We start from the raw sequence: 9,097 nt of genomic DNA on the forward strand, positions 1-9,097 counted from the left end.
TTTTTCCTTTTTCTCTGGGTCATTACGTTTCCCAGAACTTTTCCCCCCACAAGCGGCTCCCCAGCGGTGTCCAGCTGCGCAAACCGACCCACCCCTGGAAAAGAGCCCTGCTCCGCCCCGAAGACGTTGATTGGCAGGCACTCAGAGGCCGCCCACCGCGTCCGCGTCTGGAGGCTCCGCCTCCCTTCCGCCCCGTGGCCGCTCAAGTTTGTTTTGGCGTCAGGCGCGCGCAGTAATGACGCCACCACGCTGACGCGGGAGAATGGCGGCGGCGGCGCCCGTGGCCAGGGCTGGGAGACGGTGGGCTGAGCCGCCGAGACTCCGGAGAGCCCGCCGCCCGCGCCAGGTGAGGCCTTCCGGCTCGGGGCTTCGGCCTGACCGGCGTGAGGGGCCGGCGAGTTGAGCCGCGGGCGCAGCCAGGGCCTGGCGCGACTCCGAGCCCTCGGTCCCCGTGCACTGGGGCCTGTGGGCTGGGGAGCAGGCCGGGTTGTGGCTACCCGCGGTCCCCCGGGCATGGCCTCGAAACCTCCTGACGCGTTAGGCCCGATGCACTTGGTTACTGCCTGTCTGTTGCCCAGCCGTCCCGCGTCCAGCGCGGGTCAGGTTGATCTAACCTTGTTGTGTGCGGCGCCTACTCCACACCCTTCCCTTGCGACTGAACGCCAGGGTCCTGCGGAGGCCATCGATCGCTTCCATGTACTGCCTGGAAAAAGGGCCAGAGTCCAGCTGGGTCGCTTGCAAGGCAAACCTGTCATACTTAGAAGGAGAGCCCCCGCTCAGTCCTCTGAAGCTGCTGCGTGTATAATTCGCACCAGAAAAATCATTCGTTAAAATTGCCTCCTTAGTTACTGTAGGGAAAAACTAAACCTTGTAGCCTGCAGCATTCAAAGCTTTTCATGATCGGATGTGGCCTACCTAGCCCTACAGAGAACGTCTGGGCACGTCTGTACTGCGATTATAGTAGTAGTGCATTGTTGAGGCAGGTGAGCCTCCTGTTAACTCTGTGATTTCATACCCTCGAGGTTCCAGATAGCTGCTTTCTCGGTTTGTGAAACTTCCGTTCATTTCCACCCTCACTCACCAGTAGAGGAAATTAACCTGTGTCTTTTTAAATGTACCATTGATGTCATTTCCTTGGAAAACTGCATTCACACAGCAGTAGTGTTTAGTTAAAGCTATTGGGACACTGACTTGAATAGATACAGCTTAAGCCTTAGGGAACATCTGTCATGGCCAGCATTTTGAGATCATCACAGCCAACAGCTACATCTCGGAGTAATTTTTTTCAAGATACAAATTCAAGAGTTTTACTCTTAGCTAGATGTGGTAGACTACACTAATGATCAGTAAGGGCCAGTTTAGGCTACATAGTATGTTTAGGACAAACCTGGGCTATATGAGACCCCATCTCAAAAACAAAATACTCCAAAGCCCTGGTATGGTGGTGCATGCCTGTGATCACTGCACTCCTGAGACAGAAGCAGGAGGACACCCAAAAGTTAAAGGACAGTCTGATACAGTGAGCCTGTCTTGGGGGGAAAAGTTTTCACTTTATTTTTCTGTTGGTTTCATTGGTGGAAATTGAACTCAGGGCCCGGACCCTTTTCACTTAGCTACATGGTCAGCTTACAATACATAGTAGCTTAAATGCTGTAACCCCAGCATTTGGGAAGCAGAAGGAGAAGGATTACCATGGATTTGAGATGATCCCAGACTGCATATCAGGTACCAAGTCAGCCAGGACTACAGAGTGAGACCCTGTCTCATGAAGCAAAACAAAAAATAAGAAAGAAACAAGATACAAGCTAGAAACCTGTGCTCTTAAAGTTGTTTTTCAGTCTCCTTTCTCCCCCTGTACAGTGATTGATCCTGGGCATTTTGCATTCTAACAACTGAGCTGTGTCCCCTTTTCAGAAAATGGTGATAAATGACGTCAGGGCATGGTTGTGCACACCCGTAATTCCAGCATTTAGGAGACTGAGACAGGAGGATTGCTCTAAGTTTGAGGTCAGTTCTGCTTCTATAGTAAGTTTATCAGTCAGTCAAGCCTGGGCTACAGAGTGAGACCCTGTCTTGAAAATAAGAAAGCAGCCAGGCGTGGTGGCGCACACCTTTAATCCCAGCACTTGGGAGGCAGAGGCAGGCGGATNTCCGAGTTCGAGGCCAGCCTGGTCTACAGAGTGAGTTCCAGGACAGCCAAGGCTACACAGAGAAACCCTGTCTCGAACCCCCCCCCCAAAAAAAAAAAAANAAAAANAAAATAAGAAAGCAAAAGATAATGATATCACTGTACTTTTTGTTTTGTTTTGTTTTGTTTTCGAGACAGGGTTTCTCTGTGTAGCCCTGGCTGTCCTGGAACTCACTCTGTAGACCAGGCTGGCCTCAAACTCAGAAATCCGCCTGTCTCTGCCTCCTGAGTGCTGGGATTAAAGGCGTGCGCCACCACGCCCGGTGAATCACTGTATTTCTTGGATGGAGATTTGTGCTATCGCCCCGAGAAGCTACTGCCCTTGTAGACTCCTGTTGTGGATCATTGTCCGTACCTTGGAAAGACTTTGAAAAAAATCTAAATATGTGCCAGTAATAAACTATTGAGGTACATTCCTAGCCCCAGAAAACTTCCCTGTCTGTCTCCCTGTGTGTATGTGTGTGCACACTCGTGTAGGTGAGTAGGTAGGTAGGTAGGTCAGAGACAGTTTGTGAGAGTTGGTTCTCTTGTTGGTTCTAGATAGAATCAGGTTGTCAGTCTTGGCAGCAGGTGGTTCTACCCACTGAGCTCTCTTGCCAGCCATATCATGGTTGATGCTTTTGTTTTGGATCTAATCACGACTAACTCTACCACTGAGGTAGAACCCCAGCCATCTTTTTCACTTTTGATTTTGAGATGGGGCTTTACTACGTTGTCCAACCTGAACTTGAACTTACTCTGCAGCTGAGACAGGTCTTGGGATTTTCCTGCCTCAGCTTCCTGAGTAGCTTGTATTATGGGCCTTTCCCACAAGGCCCAGCTAGATAATGTCATCATTCCCCACCCCACCTCTTTGGTTTTTTGAGGCAGGGTTCTTTGTGTAGGTCTGGCTGTCCTAGAACTCTTTTTGTAGACCAGGATGACCTCGAACTTACAAAGATTGCCTGTCTCTGTCTCTTGGGTGCTGGGGTCAAAGGCATACACCACTACCACCTGGCAAAAACGTCTTCTAAAGTTGTTCTTCCTATTGTCTGTGTGTAGGATGATGCCCTGTGTCTTGTGTTTTCTTCAAGGTCATTTGTAGGTATCAGAGCTCTGATAACACCATTTCTCATCAGATAGATACAGTTAATCACTCCCCTAAAGGGATTTAGGGCGCTAATTTACTAGAGGATGAGTTTGCTGAACAGGCAAGTTTTCTAAGTCTAATTGTAATCCTGTGCTTAAGATGAATAAATGAGCCAGAGAAAGTGCAGCCTTCAGGAAACTTGCCTCTGACTTTGAGGTATAGTTTCACATTTCAGATTTCCCTGTCACTTGGAATAGAATGCCCTTGAGAATCCAAATGCCTGTGGGATCTGAAACAGATGCTAAAGGTAGTCACAAGGTCATAGTTGGTTTGCCCTTTCATTTGGCTTTGTTAGTATGAGCATGGTCTATGAGCTGCTCTGACCTTCCTCAGCGCTCGTCCAGCTGCGTGGTGATGTTACTGTGCTGTAAGCTGTTGGCACTATTGACCCTTAAACTTCAGGGCAGCCAGAGCAGCCGTCTTCGTTGACCTAGAGCATTAGACAGTAGTGTTAGTCTCTGTGAAGCATCGCCCTAGAAAGAGGCAAGGAATTCTGAGAACTGGAGAGGCTTTCGGTCATCACTGACCTGTTCTTGACACAGTCTTGCGTTGTCAGCATAGTTGATGTTAAGGTAGATATGTGTGTGATGTTTTCCTTTGTTGTAGGAAAATTAGCTGAGGGACTTTTTCAGGCTGCAGATTTGAAGTGGCCTTTCTGGGCATCATAAGAGTGATGGGTCAGCTGGGCTTGGTGACCCACTTCTTTAATCCCCATACTTGGGAGGCAGAGGCAGGAGATCTCTGTGAGTTTAGTGCCAGTCTGGTCTACATAGTGAGTTCCAAGACAGCCACAGCCACTGTCTAGTAAAAACCTGTCTTGAAAAAAATTAATGGGTCAAAGGATTTTATGAAGACTGTCCAGACTGTAAATCCCTTGAGAGCAAAGACTCTCTTCTTTTTATCACTGTCCTAATAGAGTTTTTCCAGGGCAGGAAATCAGTAAACATTTGTGGGCTAGAAAGGAGAACTCAGGGAAAATTACTAGATCAGTATTTCTGAGGGTGATAATAAAAATGTAACAATTGCCAGGCAAAGGTTGCATGCACACACCTTTAATCCCAGTACTTGGCAGGCAGAGGCAGGCAGATTTCTGAGTTCAATTGAGGCCAGCCTGGTCTACAGAGTGAATTCCAGGACAGCCAAGGCTACACAGAGAATCCCTGCCTCAAAAACAAAAGAAAGCAAAAGGTTGTTTTTGACCTCTATATGCATGATATACACAAAACACACATCATACACACATACAAATGATGATGATGATGATAATGATGATGATGTTCCTGAGACAATAGTCCTGGCTGGCTTAGAACTTGCTACATTGCCTGCTTCTGCCTTTAAAGTCCTGGGAATAAACTTCTGTGCCACCATGTGTGTCGAATATATTTATATTTATGTATGAATGATAGGGTTTGTTTCTCTGTGTAGTCCTGGCCGTCTTGAACTACAGAGCCTGAACCAGGCTGGCCTCGAAGTCAGAGATCTACCACCTCTACCTCCCTAGTCCTGGGATTAAAGGCGTGCACCACCACCACCTGGCTAAGAAAATTTAAAACCACCATCACCAAAATGGTGCTAAGATATAACTCTGTGTTGAGCACCTGCCTTGAGTATATGAAGCCTTTTGATCTAATCTCTTATAAGAAACAAATCATATCTAAAGAGAGCTGAAGATATAGCTCAGTCGGTGGATGGAGTGTTTGCCCGGCATTCAGGAAACCTGGGTTCAGTCCCTAGCACCACAAAGGACTGAACATAGAGATGTAGGTCTGTGATCTCGGAACTTTGAAGTAGAGACTGGAGGAATAGGAGTTCAAAGTCATCTTTACCTACATTGTAAGTTCAAGGTCAGCATGGGCTATATGAGACCCTCTCAATAAGTAAAAGAATCAATGAATAAAATCTCTCATGGGGCATAATAGATACATACACTTAGGTTTATTCTACAGTATATCACAGATATTAATCCTGGTATATAGTATCCGTGCTGATTTACATAGTTTTGCTCTTTCTGTGGTACTGAGGGCTGGCACAGATTAGGCAAGTTCTCTACCACTGAACTATACCTGTAGTTGTAATGTACCTTTCTATTGCATCATTGAAGAGAATTCCATTGTGTGAATTATTTTAGTTAATTTTTATGCCCTCTTGTTTTCTTTTCATTTTGTTTCATTTTTTGAGATAGGGTGTCATGTAGCTAGGGCTGGTTTGGAATTAGTATTCTCATTGCTGACTATGTGGGTTGTCTCTACGTTTTCTCTTACATTTTCTTACTTTGTGTTGGGGTGTGTGCATGTGTTACACATGTGCACATGGTGGAGGTCAGGGGACAACTTGTAGGAGTGGTTGTCTCCTTATCCCATGTGGGTTCTGGTGCGTGAACTCAGAATGACGTGTTTGGCAGCAAGCCCTCTTAACCCTGGTGAGGTATCTCGCTGGTGCCCTCCTCCTCTCCTCTGTGAGGCGGAGTCCGTGTGTCTCTAGGTATGTCTTGCATTTGCAGCAGTACTCTTTCCTCAGTCTCTCAGCTACTGGGATTACAGGCCTGGACTACTGGTTGGTCCAAGCTAATTAGAACATTTTTTATTTACAGTTTTGTTTGTTTGTTTCTCTATGTAGCCTTGACAGTCCTGAAACTAACTCTGCAGACTAGGCTGGCCTCAAATTCAGAGATCTGCTTGCCTCTGCCTCTTGAGTGCTAGAGTTAAAGCTAGTTATATTTTTTAAATGATTTGTTTTATGTGTATGTATGTTTATATGTGTGTACATGTTTGTGTGTGTGCATATGTGTGCACATGTTTGCGGGTGCATACACAGATTGTGCACCTACAAGTATATATGGAGGCCAAAGGTAAAAATGTCGGATGTCTTCTCTATCACACTCACTCTTGCTTAAGAAATATTTTTAGATTTATTCATTTTATTTTGTGTGTATGATTTTCCTGCATATATGTCTGTGGAGGTCAGAAAAAGGCATCAGATTTCCTGGAGCCAGTTAGAGGTGGTTGTGAGCCACCATGTGTGTGTTGGGAATGAGCAAGTTCTCTGTGAGAGCAAGTGCCCTAAATCTTGAACCATCTTTCTATAAGCCCTCTGCCTTATTCACTGTTACAGGATCTCATTGAGCCTGAACCAGGTGGGTAAGAATTGTGGGCCATGAGCTCCAGGAACCCTCCGGCATCCCCTGTCCTCAGTGTGTTGACATTTCTGTGTCATAATGCCAGCTTTCCACATGGTTGTTGGGGACCCAAACTCAGGCTCTCATGTGTGTAGGACAGATCATTTATGATTGAGCCATTCCCCATGCTCTAATTTTCCAATTAAAAAAAAAAATTTACAGCCAGTCGGTGGTGGTGCACGCCTTTAATCCCAGCCCTTGGGAGGCAGAGGCAGGTGGATTTCTGAGTTTGAGGCCAGCCTGGTCTATAGAGTGAGTACCAGGACAGCCAGGACTACACAGAGAAACCCTGTCTCGAAAAAAAACCAAATAAATAAATAAATAAATAAATAAATAAATAAATAAATTTACTTTTGTTGTGCTGGTTTGAACCAGAGCCTCACACATGCTAGGTTTGAACTTGGGTACAGGCTGTATTTCCAGACCCTAATTTTTCATTGTGTTGATGAAGGTGCCATGAGTTTTCTCACACGGGTATCTGTTCCCTTGTGAATGTGGTTTTGCCATGTTGTTTCTAGAAATGGAATTGCTGGGTCAGTCTCCATGTTGTAGAGGACAGAGTTCTCCCCATGTCTGCAGCTGTTCTTGTTCTTGTTTATCTAAGAGGACAAGAATTTCTGTCTGGTGTATGTTTGCCTTTTGATGATGAGAGTGCAGTTTAGCACCTACGCCTAAGATCACTGCCTTCCAAAACACAGCCTCAGTATCTTCTGGTTATTTATATCTCTGCCTAGCCCTAGCTGTCTTCAAACTTCACCTGCCTCTGCCTCCCGAGTTCTGGGATTAAAGGCGTGCACCTCTATGCCCAGCTTGGTTCAGGATCTTTAGAGGTTTAAAGGTTATTTTGCTTTACTGTGGGGGAAAATTGTTGGTGAGTAATATTGGAGAGGGCAAATGCTTGTTCTCTACCATTGGGAGACTCACAGACCAGACCTCTGCTGCTGGCTCTTTTCTCCTGGCCTTCCCCATAAATAGAATTAGATCTGGAAGCTTGTGGACAAACTTACTTCGGGATTCAAGTAACCTTTAAAACCCAGATAAAACCTTTAAAACCATTGTTGTCAAGGATGTTGAACCACTATTGTGGCTTCTAAGTCTTGAGAGTACCTCAGAACCTTTTATTGTTGACTCACAGAAAATAGGAAACCAAGTGTCTACCACATTTCTCATTGTTGACAGACTGACTGACTGCTTCCTGAGCTCTGCACTTTACCAGGTTCCAAAGGAGGCCAGGAGAGCTGAGAAACAGGCCTTCATCAAGGAACTGACAGTGTAATGAAAGGCAGTGGAGAATAAAGCTATGCAGCCAGACCGAGGGCTGAGACCTGCAATCCTAGCACTCAGGAGCTTAGGCAGGATTGCTGCAAATTAGAGGCCAGCCCTGGCTACATAGGGAGTTCAGGGTCAATTAGGGATACATACATAGCAAGACTCTTGTAGAAAAGTGAAATAAAGCTGTGAGCTGCATGACAGATTATAGTTGGTATTTGGGTTTCTGAACATAGTCTCCTGAGAAAAGGGCTCAGCAGAGGTGTGTTGACTCACCACCTTAGTGATGTGAGGAAACAATTCAGGCTTTGACCTGATGAGGTCAAGTTCTGCTAGGCCCAGATACTTCTGAAACCTTTACTGTCCAATGAAACGATCCTTCATGGAGAACCAGGAGACCGGAGTCCATGATTGGCCATCTCTACTTGAGTAGCTTTGGATAAGTTCCCCTTACCTCTCTTGGCTGGTCATGTCTGGAGTGTCAGGGAGGACAGTGGTGCCAAGTGCCACTGTGCAGCATGCTGGGGCTTTCCCTTAGGAGTGGTTTGTGACAGTCTCTGGGATCTGAAGATATAGAGCAGACCCTGGAGAACAGATCATCTCTGTTAGCTTTGTGACCTGGATGTAAATGGTGTAACATGACCTCAGGGGCGTCTTTTCTGAGGCTTCCCACTCATCCCATCTACTCCAGTACCCATGCTGGCTACTAATTTGGGCACATACACAAGAAAGCTGGAGGAATTGTTTCTTCCCAGGCTTTTATCAACCACCATTTTCCCCCGTCTTCATTTCCACTTCATCGACATGGGAAGAGAAGTTAGCAGATGTGATGGTTTGTATATGCTTGGCCCAGGGAGTGGCACTATTAAGAGGTGAGGCCTTGTTAGAGTAGGTATGTCACTGTGGGTATGGGCTTTAAGACCCTCGCCCTAGCTTCCTAGAAGCTAGTCTTCTGTTTGCCCTCAGAATAAGTGTAGAACTCTCAGCTCCTCTTAATGCTTTGCCTGCCTGGATGCTGCCATGCTCCCACTTTGATGATAATAGATTGAACCTCTGAACCTGCAAGCCAACCCCAATTAAATGTTGTCCTTTATAAGAGTTGCCTTGGTCACGGTGTCTCTTCACAGCAGTGAAACCCTAACTAATACAGCAGATGTGATTGGAGCTGAGCATACGAAAGGCAGAGACAAGTGAATTTCTATGTGTGTGAAACGATCCTTGTCTATGTAGTGAGTTCTAGGCTAGTCAGGGCTAAGTAGTGAGACCCTATCTCAAAAACAAAACAGAAGCCGAGCAGTGGTGGCGCATGCCTTTAATCCCAGCATTTGGGAGGCAG

At 46.2% G+C, this 9,097-nt stretch overlaps 1 protein-coding gene across 1 annotated transcript in view; it reads left to right on the plus strand.

The window, feature by feature from the left end:
* Positions 1-176: 176 nt before the first annotated feature.
* The window catches only part of Pskh1 (protein serine kinase H1), a 29,592-nt gene continuing 20,671 nt past the window's right edge, over positions 177-9,097 (plus strand). Inside the window, exon 1 of the mRNA XM_021220179.2 lies at positions 177-346. The gene's annotated coding sequence lies outside the window, so the exon portion shown is untranslated. The remainder of the gene's footprint in view (positions 347-9,097) is intronic.

The sequence above is a fragment of the Mus pahari genome, chromosome 20 (genome assembly GCF_900095145.1).
Source record: "Mus pahari chromosome 20, PAHARI_EIJ_v1.1, whole genome shotgun sequence".
Taxonomy (NCBI): Eukaryota; Metazoa; Chordata; class Mammalia; order Rodentia; family Muridae; genus Mus; species Mus pahari.